We start from the raw sequence: 13,035 nt of genomic DNA, 5'->3' as shown, positions 1-13,035 counted from the left end.
TTTAGAGTTAACTACAAAATAAAGTTTCCGTATCCACTCTTTACATTTCAAGCTTCCATGCAACTGAATCATTAAGCACTTTAGTTAAGACTTGCAGATGCATCTTTAAATTGATCCCCCTTGATTAAAGCTAGTTTGCAGGCTCCTGATAATACAGTCATACCAGGAGGAATTAAATGCTTATTATTCTCATTAGATTGTTCAAGTCTACTTTACTTCACTACATAAATAGACAAGTAGAGCCTGTCTCTATTGAGATGTGTCGTTTTTTAAAAAATGTGGTTACTTACTTACATTAATTCAGAGGAAAAATAATCTTCAGTAATTAAGTATGAAATAGACTGTATTTTTAAGGACCTAGATTTATCTTTGCCAAAATTCTGACTAGAATTATCTTCTTTCAATCAATATATAAAATTACTTTGTATATTGACAATACTGGTTTCTGCTAACATTGTGATTGCCCCTTTTGCATGTATATGAATGCTTCTAAGGGACCAGAAAGCTGTGCTTTGCTTTTCTTTCTTTTTTTTTTAATAAATTAATTTTTTATTGGTGTTCAATTTACCAACATACAGAATAACACCCAGTGCTCATCCCATCAAGTGTCCCCCTCAGTGCCTGTCACCATTCACCCCCACCCCCCTCCCTCCTCCCCTTCCACCACCCCTAGTTCATTTCCCAGAATTAGGAGTCTTTGCTTTTCTTTCTTGTGTGCTCTCTCTCTCTCTCTCTCTTTCTCTCTCAGATTAGACATTGTGCTCTGTAATTTTTCAAAATTTTAAACTATTTATTTAAACTAAAAAAAAAAAAATCTTAAATTGGTAAATAGTCTCCCAACCACATCAACATATTATTTTTACTGATAATAGAAAACTTTACTTTGGCTTCCATCTGAATGGAAGCCAGAAGCCTCAGATAAGGATTTAGGCCTCTTTGTCCTTGGCCTGATATCCTGTATGGTAATGCACCTGGCCTTCCTTGCCATACTTTGATGTTTAACTCTTGGAACTGTAACCCCAGGGCACTTCTGGCATTGACTCATCAGAAATGCTGAGGAGTGAGGGACAGGGAAGATATCTGAAGTCATAGTAGGAGAATGGTTAACATTCATCATAACATTGTTTCACTACTGAATACATACTGGGCTGGCTACTTTTGAGAATTAATCCTTCATTCTTTCCATTCGACATTTACTGAGATACTGAGCTCTCTTCTGTGGAGTATAAGGAACTACCATTAATTCTATATACTTTCCATATCACCAGGCTGATCTATGACTGAAAAGTTATTGTCATGCAGGTTCTAATAGGACCCTTCATGTTCAATTGAGCTGTCACCAGAGCCATTGGAGCTGTCATTTTGATGTTGATGATAGTAATGACAAAAAGCTCATGTTTCATAATGCTTTTCACTTTTACAAAACATTTTCCAAACTCCTATCTCATTTTATCCTCAGAGTGAAAAAGTAGATAATGAGATAAAAATCTTCTTTTTACCGATAAAGATTTAGAGGCACCAAAGATTGACTCAGTCACTTAGCTCCTGGTGAAGCCAGGAATAGAGTCTCATGCTTGAACTGCACTCAGTAGTTCATAAGTGGCTGTACTATGTTATCTCATTCATTCCTCACAGTGTCCTGTGAGTTGGAATTACCACCCTTTTACAGATAAGGAAACTGAGGTGATAGAGGTGATGTAGGTACCCAAGATCATACATATTCACGTCCAGCCAACAGGTATTAAGCAGCTTCTTTGGACCAGGCACTGTGCTGAGTACATTCACATATAGTGTTATTTCTAATCTCACAGCAATCTGTAAGATAGGTACCATTATCCATATCCGACGGAAGAGTAAACCAGTTAATTATGCACACCTCCACTAACCAGCAGTGGAGTCCATTTTTAAACTCCTTTCTCATGTTCTTTTCATTAAGCTAGAAGTTCTCAGCCTTTTTCCCATCTCCAATCCATTCATAAGCAGAGCCCATGTTCATTGATAATATCTCTTCTTGCACCACAGAGATTTTTGATGAAGGGTTTGGTCCCCCTAGGAGGTATATCAGAATCTGCTGTGAGGAGGGGCATTCAGGAGAGAGAGTAGCTTAAATCAGCACTCTTCCCCTCCCTGATTAGTGACTATTATATCTCTTCACTCTTACAATAGTCTTTTTTTTTTTTAAGATCCAATTTTATCTCTGTTTTGTCCTCTCAGCAAAAATCTATTGAGTACTTCTGTGTGCCAACTGTGTACTAGGGGCTGAAGATATATGGTAATGAGCAAAATCTGTGAGGCCCCTACACTTATGAAGCTTATATTCCAGTGAGTGACAAGTTCTTGGAATGAATGAAACAGAATGATGAGGTAGACAGAGGAAGAGAGTGGCTGCTGTGTAAGATGGTCAGGGATGTTCTCTCTGAGGAGTGACATTAAGGCAAAGAGTGCAAGGCATAAAGCAGTCAGTCTTTCAAAGAGCTGGAGTCCGATCTCGGATATTTTCTCATCCATGGCTGGCACTGGCACTGCTCTCATCATCCCACAAAAGCAGCAAGCACAAACTCAGCCTTCCTGACTCCCAGCTCTGACCAGTCGGGGGAAAGTGCCAGCCAGGCCTTTCTCTCATGGAAGCCTGGAGCTGGCCCTGGTTCCCATGACCCGGAATCACAGACTGCCCCACACCTTGTCCCACAGCTCCCCAGATCCGCAGGAGTACCTGTTGTTCTGCAGCATGGGTGGGAACCTATACAGAGAGAGCCCTTGACTCACGTGAGAGCTGACTTCAGAATATCAGTTCTTTCAAAACTGAAAAGCATTTACATTAGCAGTTGGTTTTTCTATAAATCGATTTGTCTTGTTAAGGATTCCGATTCTTTTCTTTCCCTTTCCTCTGAATGGCACTTAACATACACGCAGGAAACAAGGTGATCTGTGGAGCCGGTAGCAACTAGATTCTGGAAAGCAACGTGGCTCATGATTCATTGTTTGACATGTCTATACCCCGTGTCCTGTAACTTCTGCAGGTAAGGTGACTAAGTGGTGGTTTCCTAGAATTAAAACTCAAGGACACAGAATCAATGATGTTCTCAGTATCCTATCAGTAGAAGTGTTTCATAGCAAAGCAATCACTGAAATAGATCAGGCTAGGGCTTAAAGTGAATGGGAACCAAGTTTATGTTTAAAAGTGAAACATAAACTTCAGACTCTAACCTAAAAGATCAGTGATGGGAGTAAAGGAGGCCAATGGCCCTGGGGAGAGTTTTCAAATTAACATTCCTTTTTCTCTTTGTGAGGGAAGAAAAGAAAAGAAAGGAACGCATACAATGGAAATATGACAGTCATTATACTCAGCTCTGCTCCTCTTGGTCTGTGTTGGAGCTGAAAGAAAATGCTGGAACCTGCTGGAAGAGTGTTTTTCACAAAGCCAATCTTTAAATAAAGTAGAACCTGTAGAACTTGTCTGTCTGGGATCAGGGTTTGCACCTGCATTGATGACTCCAAGTTGGAATTCACACACTCCCACCCTTTCACAATGCTTGGTGTGTCTATAATGGCATCTCTGTATTGAGTTGCATTAATCTGTAATTTGTGTTTCTCTTTCCCATCTCAATGTAAACAGACAGACGTCTTTCACCTTCATAACCCCCCCGCCCCCCACCGCAGTGTCTTGTATGTAGATAAGGAAGATTTGCTGAATAAAATTTGTTGTCTTCAGACCCTTAGGCATTTCCTAATTTTTTGCATTGATGCATTTGGACAAAATTCTGAATTTCTAAGATGAGCTTCTCAAGTAGTACTATTCTTTCATTAAGTATCCCTTAGCATATATTATGTTGATCAGCTTGCCTCTCGCAGATTTTAAAATACATACTTAAAAATAACATTTAACCATTTTTGAAATCTGTGTAAGTCCTGATGATTTAATTTTGAGGTTTTTATGACTTAAAAGTTCTTAAATATCTCATTTGAATCTACCAAAGTTGACAGAAACTCTGAAATAAGCTCCTCCAAGAGACTAGGATAAACTGTCACTATGATATGATTTTTTTTTTTTTAACTTTTGGGGAAAGCAAATAGCAGGAAAATCCAATTTTTCCAATAATAGATTTTTCCACTCAATTGTTCAGCTGTCGAAGCTGCTGGGCCATGTCAAACTGGTTTCAAGACTGCTCCACTGTCATATGAAGCAATCAGGATTGTCAGTCTCCAGGGAGCCTGAGAATTATTTCAAAATGGTCACAAAGGACTATCAGAATTAAATGTACTTTATTGGGGGGAAATAGATACTTTCTTGCTGGGATTTACCAATGATTTCCTTCATCTTTCAGGGTCCTGAAAGGTTTTTCAATACACACAATTCCATCATTTTCAACTATCTATAAAATGTATCGATAACTAAATATTCAAATAACCGAGATTTGGGTAGTAAAAACACAGAAGCTATCTTTTTTTTCCTAATCTGCAAGAGACATTCTACACAATCAAATAAGGTTCTTAAATGTTTGACCGCTCTCAATCAGAATAATGGCTTTCACTTTGTTTCATAAAGACAATTCTTTTACCTCCCTCTTTTTTCTACAGAGGGAGGTAAAAGGAACCCTCATGCACTGTTGATGGGAATGCAAACTGGTGCGGCCACTGTGGCAAACAGTATGGAGGTTCCTCAAGTTAAAAATAGAGCTACCCTAAGATCTAGTAATTGTACCATTGGGTATTTACCCAAGGAATACAAAAATATTAATTCAAAGGAATACATGCATCCCTATGTTTATAGCAGCATTATTTACAATAGCCAGGATATGGGAGCAGCCCAAGTGTCCATCAATTATTGATGAATGGGTAATGAAGATGTGGTATATATACAATGGAATATTATTCAACTATAAAAACGAATGAATTATTGCTATTTGCAAATACATGGATGGAGCTAGAGAGTATAATGCTAAGTGAAAAAAGTCACTCAAAGAAAGACAAATACCATATGATTTCACTTACATGTGGAATTTAAGAAACAAAACAAACAAAGCGGGAAAAACAGAAAAAAACAAAGAACAGACTCTTGACTATAGAGAACACACTGACGATTACCAAAGAGGAGGTGGGTGGGGGCACGGGCGATAGAGGTGAAGGGAATTGGGAGTATACTTATCTTGATGAGCACTGAGTAATATGTGGTGTTGTTGAATTACAACATTGCACACCTGAAGCAAATATAACACTGACTTTAGCTACATTGGAATTAAGAATTTTTTAATTTTTTAAAAATTCGAATTTCCAAAGAATTACCTTCTTATTCATGGAATTTAAAAAAAAATGAACCATGTTCTCCTATTAAAGCAAGTACGGAAAATGGTCAATTCCGCTGATTTCCAGTAACAGTGATAGGCACGTATATTAATTTTTTTAATGGCTACTCTGTCTTCGGTTAAGTTTTTCAAAATCATGCTCATTCATGTTATAACTACTGTAGTTGTACAAATTTATAACTTAAGAATATTAGCTACAGGGGCATCTGGGTGGCTCAGTCCATTAAATGGTCAACTCTTGATTTTGGCTCAGGTCATGATCTCATGATTGTGAATCTCCATCAGGCTCACTGCGCATGCAGGGAGTCACTTGATATTTCTCCCCCTCTCCCTCTGCTTCTCCCTCTGCTCATGCTCTTTTGCTATAGATAAATAAATTAATTAAATAAATAAATAAGCAAGCTGGCTATAGAGTAATGAGAGAAAATATTTTATTAGTATATATTTACAAATTGCATACAGAATCTTTCACACACACAAATTCTGAGGTGTACTCTGATTTGATAAAACCAACTGTAAAATTGTAAACTCACCAACCTAAGTATGTGATACTTATTATAAAAGCAATCTTCCTTTAAGAGCCTCAAATCACATTTTTTGATGATTTAGTTTACAGATAACTTTCAAGAACATTACTCTTGCATAAAGTAATGTTTACCACAGTTGATACAACCACAGAAAAAAATACCAGACTTGCTGTCATATGGAGAGCGCAGAAAATTCAAGTCCTTTTTGAAGCTGGTCGGAATCAAAATAACAGTTTCTAAAAAATAAATGTCTTTAAAAATATTGAAAAGCTACCACAGACTTTGACAAGCTCTCGTTATTATATATGAGGGTGTTGGTTAGAGCCAGTCCGAGAAGACATGCCTTGAAGGCAGAATTTGGGAGCTTCGGGGACCTGAGAACCTGGGATATCAGGCACACCTGTCTCCTCATCAGCCACCTTTATGGATTGGGTCACTTCATAGTGCTTCGGGCTTGGACAGACAGTAGGAAGATTTAGAAATAGAGAAACAGAGCTATTGGAAGGCATTGTTTCTTTTGTCTCTCTCTCTCTCTCTCTCTCTCTCTTTTTTTTTTCCTTTATAAATGGATCATTTGGTCAAGTCCATAGACAACTAGCTTTGTTGTTTTGAGCATAACTGACAGGTGTCCAGCGCTGGACTAGCTTTGACTCTGTGTTTGAAATGCTCCATCTTTTGTGAGCGGGCAAATCACTTATCTTCTTTGAAAACTCAGGTTTCCGCGAAAATGTAAAAAGTAGAGATAATGATAATCCACTCCTGCCTGCCTCAAAGGATTGGGAGGAAGGTCAAATGAGATCCTCTACGATAAGGAGCTTTGAAAGCCACAAAGCACTGCACAAATGTATGGTTTCGTTCTGATGGTCTCAGAAGAGCTGTCTGCCTGACACACATCAAGCAATCCTGAAACCCTGACTACGTGCAGAGCCATGTGTTCAGATTGGGTCACTCGCCTGTCTGCCAAAGGCTTTGCAAAACCCCCTGTGTGATATTCCCTCTATAGACCATCACCAGGGCTGGGTCCAATAAGACTGAAGATTCAGGGCTCATGGGAGAGGAGAGTCAGTCTCACCCAAGCATGACACCAAAGGTACCACCACGTCAGATATCTAGCAGTACATGACATTTCCTTGACCGAGAAGCAGGGGTAAGAGATATGGACCCTTTTTTATTTTTTAAAGATTTTACTTATTTATTCACGAGAGACACAGAGAGAGGCAGAGACACAGGCAGAGGGAGAAGCAGGCTCCAGGCAGGGAGCCCGATGCGGGACTCAATCCCAGGACCCCAGGATCACACGCTGAGCCCAAGGCAGACACTCAACTGCTGAGCCACCCAGGCGTCCCTGGACTCTGTTTTAGACACTGTGTCAGTCCCGTAGGAAGAGTTAGGACAACTATGGCAGAAATCTAACCTTTTCAGCAAACCCACTCAAATCTAGTTTTGGTGATTAAGTCAGTCAAGTATAGAATTTAAAAAGTAAATTCTGCTCCACCCACCTAACCAGTGAGTATATTACAGAACCTCTCTGTGCCTGGGTGTTCTCATCTGTAAAATGGAGATAGCCATAATGCCCATGCAAAGGGATTATTAAAAAGATTCAGTGAGATAATACAGGACTTAGAACAATGCCTGCAACATAGTAAGGTCTCAATAAATGTTAACTACAATTAGTCTTATTTTTTATTATCTTACTCAGGTTTTAAACTTCAATACTCTATTTGTTCATCTATAATATAAATGTAAGCAACTACACATTTCCTGGAAATAGAGTTTTTTTTTTCCTGTAATTGAGATATGGCTTGAGAGATATAAGTAGATTTTTTAAAATTTTGAAGTAAATATTGTCCAAGAGTAATACTCCCTTTGGTTTAACAAGTCGGACATAATAAGGGGTCTCAGTTTAAATGAGCAGGAAAGGGCACAGAATCACAGTAATGGAAATGGTGCAGAGAGTGTAAAAACCCAGGAGAACAGTAAAGTACATTTAAAATGACAATATTGGTATTACACAGTGCCCATAAAACAGTTAAACATGCAGTTCCTGCCAAACTTGTTTGCCATCACTTCCAAAATTTGGCTGGTAAGCAAGAAAGACATCTGGAAAAATGGTTAAAACAAAACAGTATCTAATTAGTTTTAAAATATTTTAGTTAAAAAGTACAGTAATTAAATAATGCAATTGTGAAGGGATAACAGGGAGAAACAAAGCTGAGAAGACACAGGATTGTGTTCTCAGACATTGTCCGTAGAGACAATGTGAGCTTGTGAGCTTTGGAGCTTGTGAGGGAAGCAGAATTACTTCTTTACTTTTTCATAATGAAACTATTCAAACTAAAAAAAGTACCAAAACTAATATGATACATTTTCTCACCACTGAAATTAAATAGACATCAACATTTTGCCTCAATTCCCTCAGAGGTATTGCTAAAGCCAAAACTATATCCAATTATTCTGTTATTCTAGTTCTGAGTCTACTTGGCTATATAGCTATTTTGTGGGACTAGAGATCCAATACAATAAATTAAAACATAGGAGTAAATGTTAGATTCTGAGTTGTAAATAAAAAATCCTCCCGGTATCCTGAATCTTCTAAGAGACTCACTAAATGTCAGGGTATTTTTGATGGAATTAGTTAGGGTTTGGGGGGGGTTGTTTTTGGTTTTTTTTTTTTTTTTTTTTTTTTTAATTCACTAAAGCAAAATCAACACTCTCCATTAGGTGGTATGATTTAAAACACCTTATATAGGGGTGCCTGTGTGGTTCAGTCTGTTAAGTGTCTGCTTTGGGCTCAGGTTGTGATCCCTGGGTCCTGGGATCTAGCCCCCAAATCAGCCTTCCTGCTCAGCGGGAAGTCTGCTTCTTCCTCTCCTTCACCCCTCCCCTCACTTGTGTGCACACACGCATGCACGCGCTTTCTCTCTCAAGTAAATAAATTAAGTCTTTTAAAAAAATAATAAAGCATCTTATAGATCCTACTTACTCAAAAATATTTTCCCCACCAATTTGCCACTTGGAATTCTAATCACAACACATTCCTATGGGGTCGATATATGTTTGGGTTCTCCAGAGAGAAAGAACCAATTGGAGATATAGATATATACAGATGATGTCTGCATATCCTACAAAGCCCCAGTTTTCTCCTACTCTGTTAAATGATCATAGGGAATTCCCCATGAGATCCTAGCCTCATGCTGGGAGAGAGAAGGCAGCATAGCAGGTGTGGCGACCAAGTGCACTTGGGCCAATTAGTCATGTAACTCCCTTGTGCTATCAGGTCCTTCTCAAACTCCAATCACATACATTCCACTTCCATTTGATGATGGGGGGCTGCTGTGCATGCCCAACTACGGCTTGGTATACCAGTTAACAGCTAGCTTTTGGTGGGCACCTAAACCGCTGCGCCACTGGGGCTGCCCTATTGCCCTGTTCTGAGAGACCAGATGCAGCAACATCTCCTTCACTTTAAAAGGTGAAGAAGCATCCCAACATGCCCCTTACCCCTGGCCCCCTAGAAATATCAATAAGTTAGAAGGCCACTGTATTTTTGTCAGATAATTTTCCACCCTCTGACACACAAATGTCTTCATATGTCTAGAATGGTTTCTACTTCTTGTTTACTATGTCCAAGCAGCATAATTTCATGAGTGTAATGGACCAACATGAAATCTAATGGAAGGAAAGAAAAGACAATTTAGATTCCTGCAAACTAAATTCAGACATAGGACTGGAGAGTTGCTATCTACCTGAGGTAGGACAGAGAAGGTACAGTGCTGCCCTTGTCAGCTGAAAGCAAACTGTTTCTGGTGGTTTTTACTAATAGGTTTTGAATTTTAAAAAAAAGAAAAGCATTTTCCAGCCCAATAGTTGCATATAAGGTCCCAGGGGATGTGTTCATTTACTCAGGCCGTGAAACCATATCTGGTGCAGCAGCTGTAGTTGAAGGCAGCACCTGGTTAAACTTATAATCCAGCGTCATTCTCCAAGATCCATCTTCCACATGGGCCAGATAGGTCAGCTGAATGGGAATGGGATGAGAATCACCATGCCTGCATCACTCAAATCACTGCTGGCGGTGCCTGTCTCAGCATCTCCTCCAGGAATGCATTACTTTGGTTTATTATTTTCCTAAATGGCTTCCACTTGGCCTTTTCCACCATAATATCCCACATTCCACAGGTTGGGAAATCGATGTGGGGATTATACCAGCTGCTGCGTATATCTATTCCAATTATGCCTACTGAACCTGGAGGGAAAAACCAGAATGGGCTTGGGGACCCACTGTGTCCACTGTGAGACAAACTTGAGCTAAAAAATCATTGATCACCTGAACTCCCTAAGCCCCCCCTCTGGTGGGACACAGTGACATTTTGGATCTCTCAGAATTCGTGTCAGTTCAGAATCAGTGTCCAGTGCCGCCCCCCCCCCCAAAAGTCTAATTATTTCCTTTTCCTCAGGGCACATTTACTTTGGTTAAAGACCATTGATCCCTTTGAGAAAGGCTAGAAGAAAGATAAATAGTACAAATTTGGGGCAATATGTCAGGGTACTTCCTCAAGGCTTCCCTACCTCCCCTTCATTCAGGAACTTCTGGGTCTGTAAACTAGCTGAAATCTGGGAATTGGTTGAGGTGCCATGATTCTGTTTTTGTGATTTAGGTTGAACTTTTGAGTACTTGACCTGGAAGGTTTCTGCTTATATAGATCAAGAATTGAGTAGGCTTCCTATCTGTTTTACTTCTATGAACACTTTGAACAACTATCCAACGCCATAGGTTTACAGGAGTCGGATTGTTCTGATTACTGCTTTGACTCTTGACCATTGTGATAACCACACCCACCTTGCCTTTAGCAGATGAATGCTGTCACTTGGCCCCTGCCATCCTGGAATTATTCACAATACATTTGGTTTACTGAATTCAGTGACTACAGTCCCTACTGTAAGTTCTGGCCTACATAGAAGAGCAATCACAGAGCTTTTCAAGGATGTTGAGTTGGGGGTCCCCTCACAAACTTCTTTCTTATAGTACTGGTGAAAGATATGTCTTCTGGACTCTCCCAGGGTGGGTTGGTGAATAGGTATTAAGTGATAAATCCATTCTAACACTATAATCTCCCTGAGCTTTTGAATCCCTTCCTATATCTTAAATTAAAGCCTGTCCAGTATTTCCAATTTGCTTACTATAGGCTACCTCCTGGTTCGTGTTTCAGCTAACCAACCAACCAAGACAGCCCATTCTTCTTTCTAGTTTTTTGATTCAAGTATAGGTGACACACAGTGTTATATTAGTTTCAGGTGTACAACACAGTGATTCAACTTTTTTATATGTTGTACTATGGTCACCACAGTTGTAGCTACCATCTGTCCCCCCACAACACTATTACAGTATCATTGACTATATTCCCTGTTTTGTGCCTTTTAGTCCTATGATTTATTTATTCCATAACTGGAAGCCTGTGTCTCCCAGTCCCCCTCATGCATTTTGGCCTCCTTCCACCCCTCTTCCCTCTAGCAACTATCAGTTTGTTCTCCGTATTTATGGGTCTAATTCTGTGACAGCCCTTTCTGACTACCCAAGTTGCACTATTAAATGCAAAATCTCTGCTTCATAAGCTCATATTAATAAATAAATTTCATTCCTTCCACCATTATCCTATATCCTGTGAATATTCATTCCCATGTACATTCTCTGGACTTCTGCCTATATAAATTAGAAAACTCAAGTAGTTCTTTTGGAATGTAGCACACCTGCACATGGGTAATACTTCACACCCCATCCTTAAGTGCCAGCTGGGACTTGAGTCTAGTTATAGGTCTAGAAGCAAAGAGTGAGATGGGTCCTAAAGAGAATCAGCATTATCTTGTGGTCATTACACTTTGTTCAGACAATTCATAGTTAATTCCCTCAGACAGGGGTGGAAGGACTGCTACCACTGGAGTAGGGGAGACTGTTCTCTGGTCATAGAGAGACTTCTTCCACTGGCAAAGAAGACATATCAGAATTTAGGGGCACAGTGTCCCCATCTTCATCAGGGTCTTCCCATATATCTCCATTCCAACTTAACAGGATCCCATTTTTTTTTTCCAATCAATGCCCTCACTTTAACAGTAGACTGGGACTTCAATTTGCATTATATTTTAACCAATTGCAGAATGAGATTCTGCATTTGATGTTCAGCAGTCCCAGCCCTGGGGCTATAGGCAGTAAGGGTCTCCTTCAGGGCACACAGAAGCTTTCAGTCATTTCTGTGACACTCGAGCTGAGAATTTGAATTCCTGAGCTCATCCTTTTCTTTCACCACTTTGTCAAGAGACATTAGGAGTAACTAGCCAACACCTTATTCTTTAGAGTTCCAAAAATGTTCATAGGTATCATATATAGAGCCACTTAGCTTCTTATTTCTCTAAGTGGTTTCATCACAGGTACCCAACAGAGATAATTTGCATACCTCTGTTGTCAGAGCATGCCATGAACTATCAGTATTACTAGGATTAGTTATTAGCATGTTTAAATTTATCAGATTAGAGAGCCAATTCCAGAAACCTCAGAATGAATTCAGAAGACTCATCCTTATAATTCTGTTCCTCTAAAACCACTCTCAATATCAAAATCTGCATTAGCCTGGGTTCTTCAGAGAAACAGAGCCAATAGTATATGTATATATACATATATGACTTATTATAAGGAATTATCTCACAGCATTATAGAGACTGAGAAGTACAAGATCTGTAGTTGACAAGCTGGAGACACAAAGGGTCACTGATATAGTTCCTGTCTGAGGCTGAGGACCTGAAAACCAGGGAAGCTAATGATGTAAGTTCCAGTCTGACCGAGTCTGAGTTCTCAAGGCAGGAGAAGGCTGATATCCCACCTTGAAGACAGGCAGCTCAAGAGAGAGAATTCTTTCTTACTCAGCCTTTTTTTTTACACAGGCCTTCAATGAACTAGATGCAACTTATTCACATTGGCCAGGAGAATCTGCTTTATGCAGTCTACCAGTTCAAATTATAATCTCATCCAGAAACATCCTTGCAGGCACCCTCAGAAATAATGTTTAACCAAATACCTGGACACCACATGACTCAGTCAAGTCAACATATCAAATTACCCATCACATCGTGAATGTGAAAAAGGGGAGCACCTCCCTTTATTAAAACATACATTCATTTTAAATACCCAGTTTCTGGTTGTCTGGAACAGCGTT

General features: G+C 39.5%; 1 protein-coding gene across 2 annotated transcripts in view; it reads left to right on the top strand.

Moving 5' to 3' along the window:
• LHFPL3 (LHFPL tetraspan subfamily member 3) overlaps positions 1–13,035 on the top strand; it is a 558,566-nt gene that overhangs the window by 257,792 nt on the left and 287,739 nt on the right. The gene's annotated exons all lie outside the window — the stretch shown is intronic.

Source organism: Vulpes lagopus, chromosome 11 (genome assembly GCF_018345385.1).
Source record: "Vulpes lagopus strain Blue_001 chromosome 11, ASM1834538v1, whole genome shotgun sequence".
Lineage (NCBI taxonomy): Eukaryota > Metazoa > Chordata > Mammalia > Carnivora > Canidae > Vulpes > Vulpes lagopus.
This window is presented reverse-complemented; position numbering and strand designations above follow the sequence as displayed.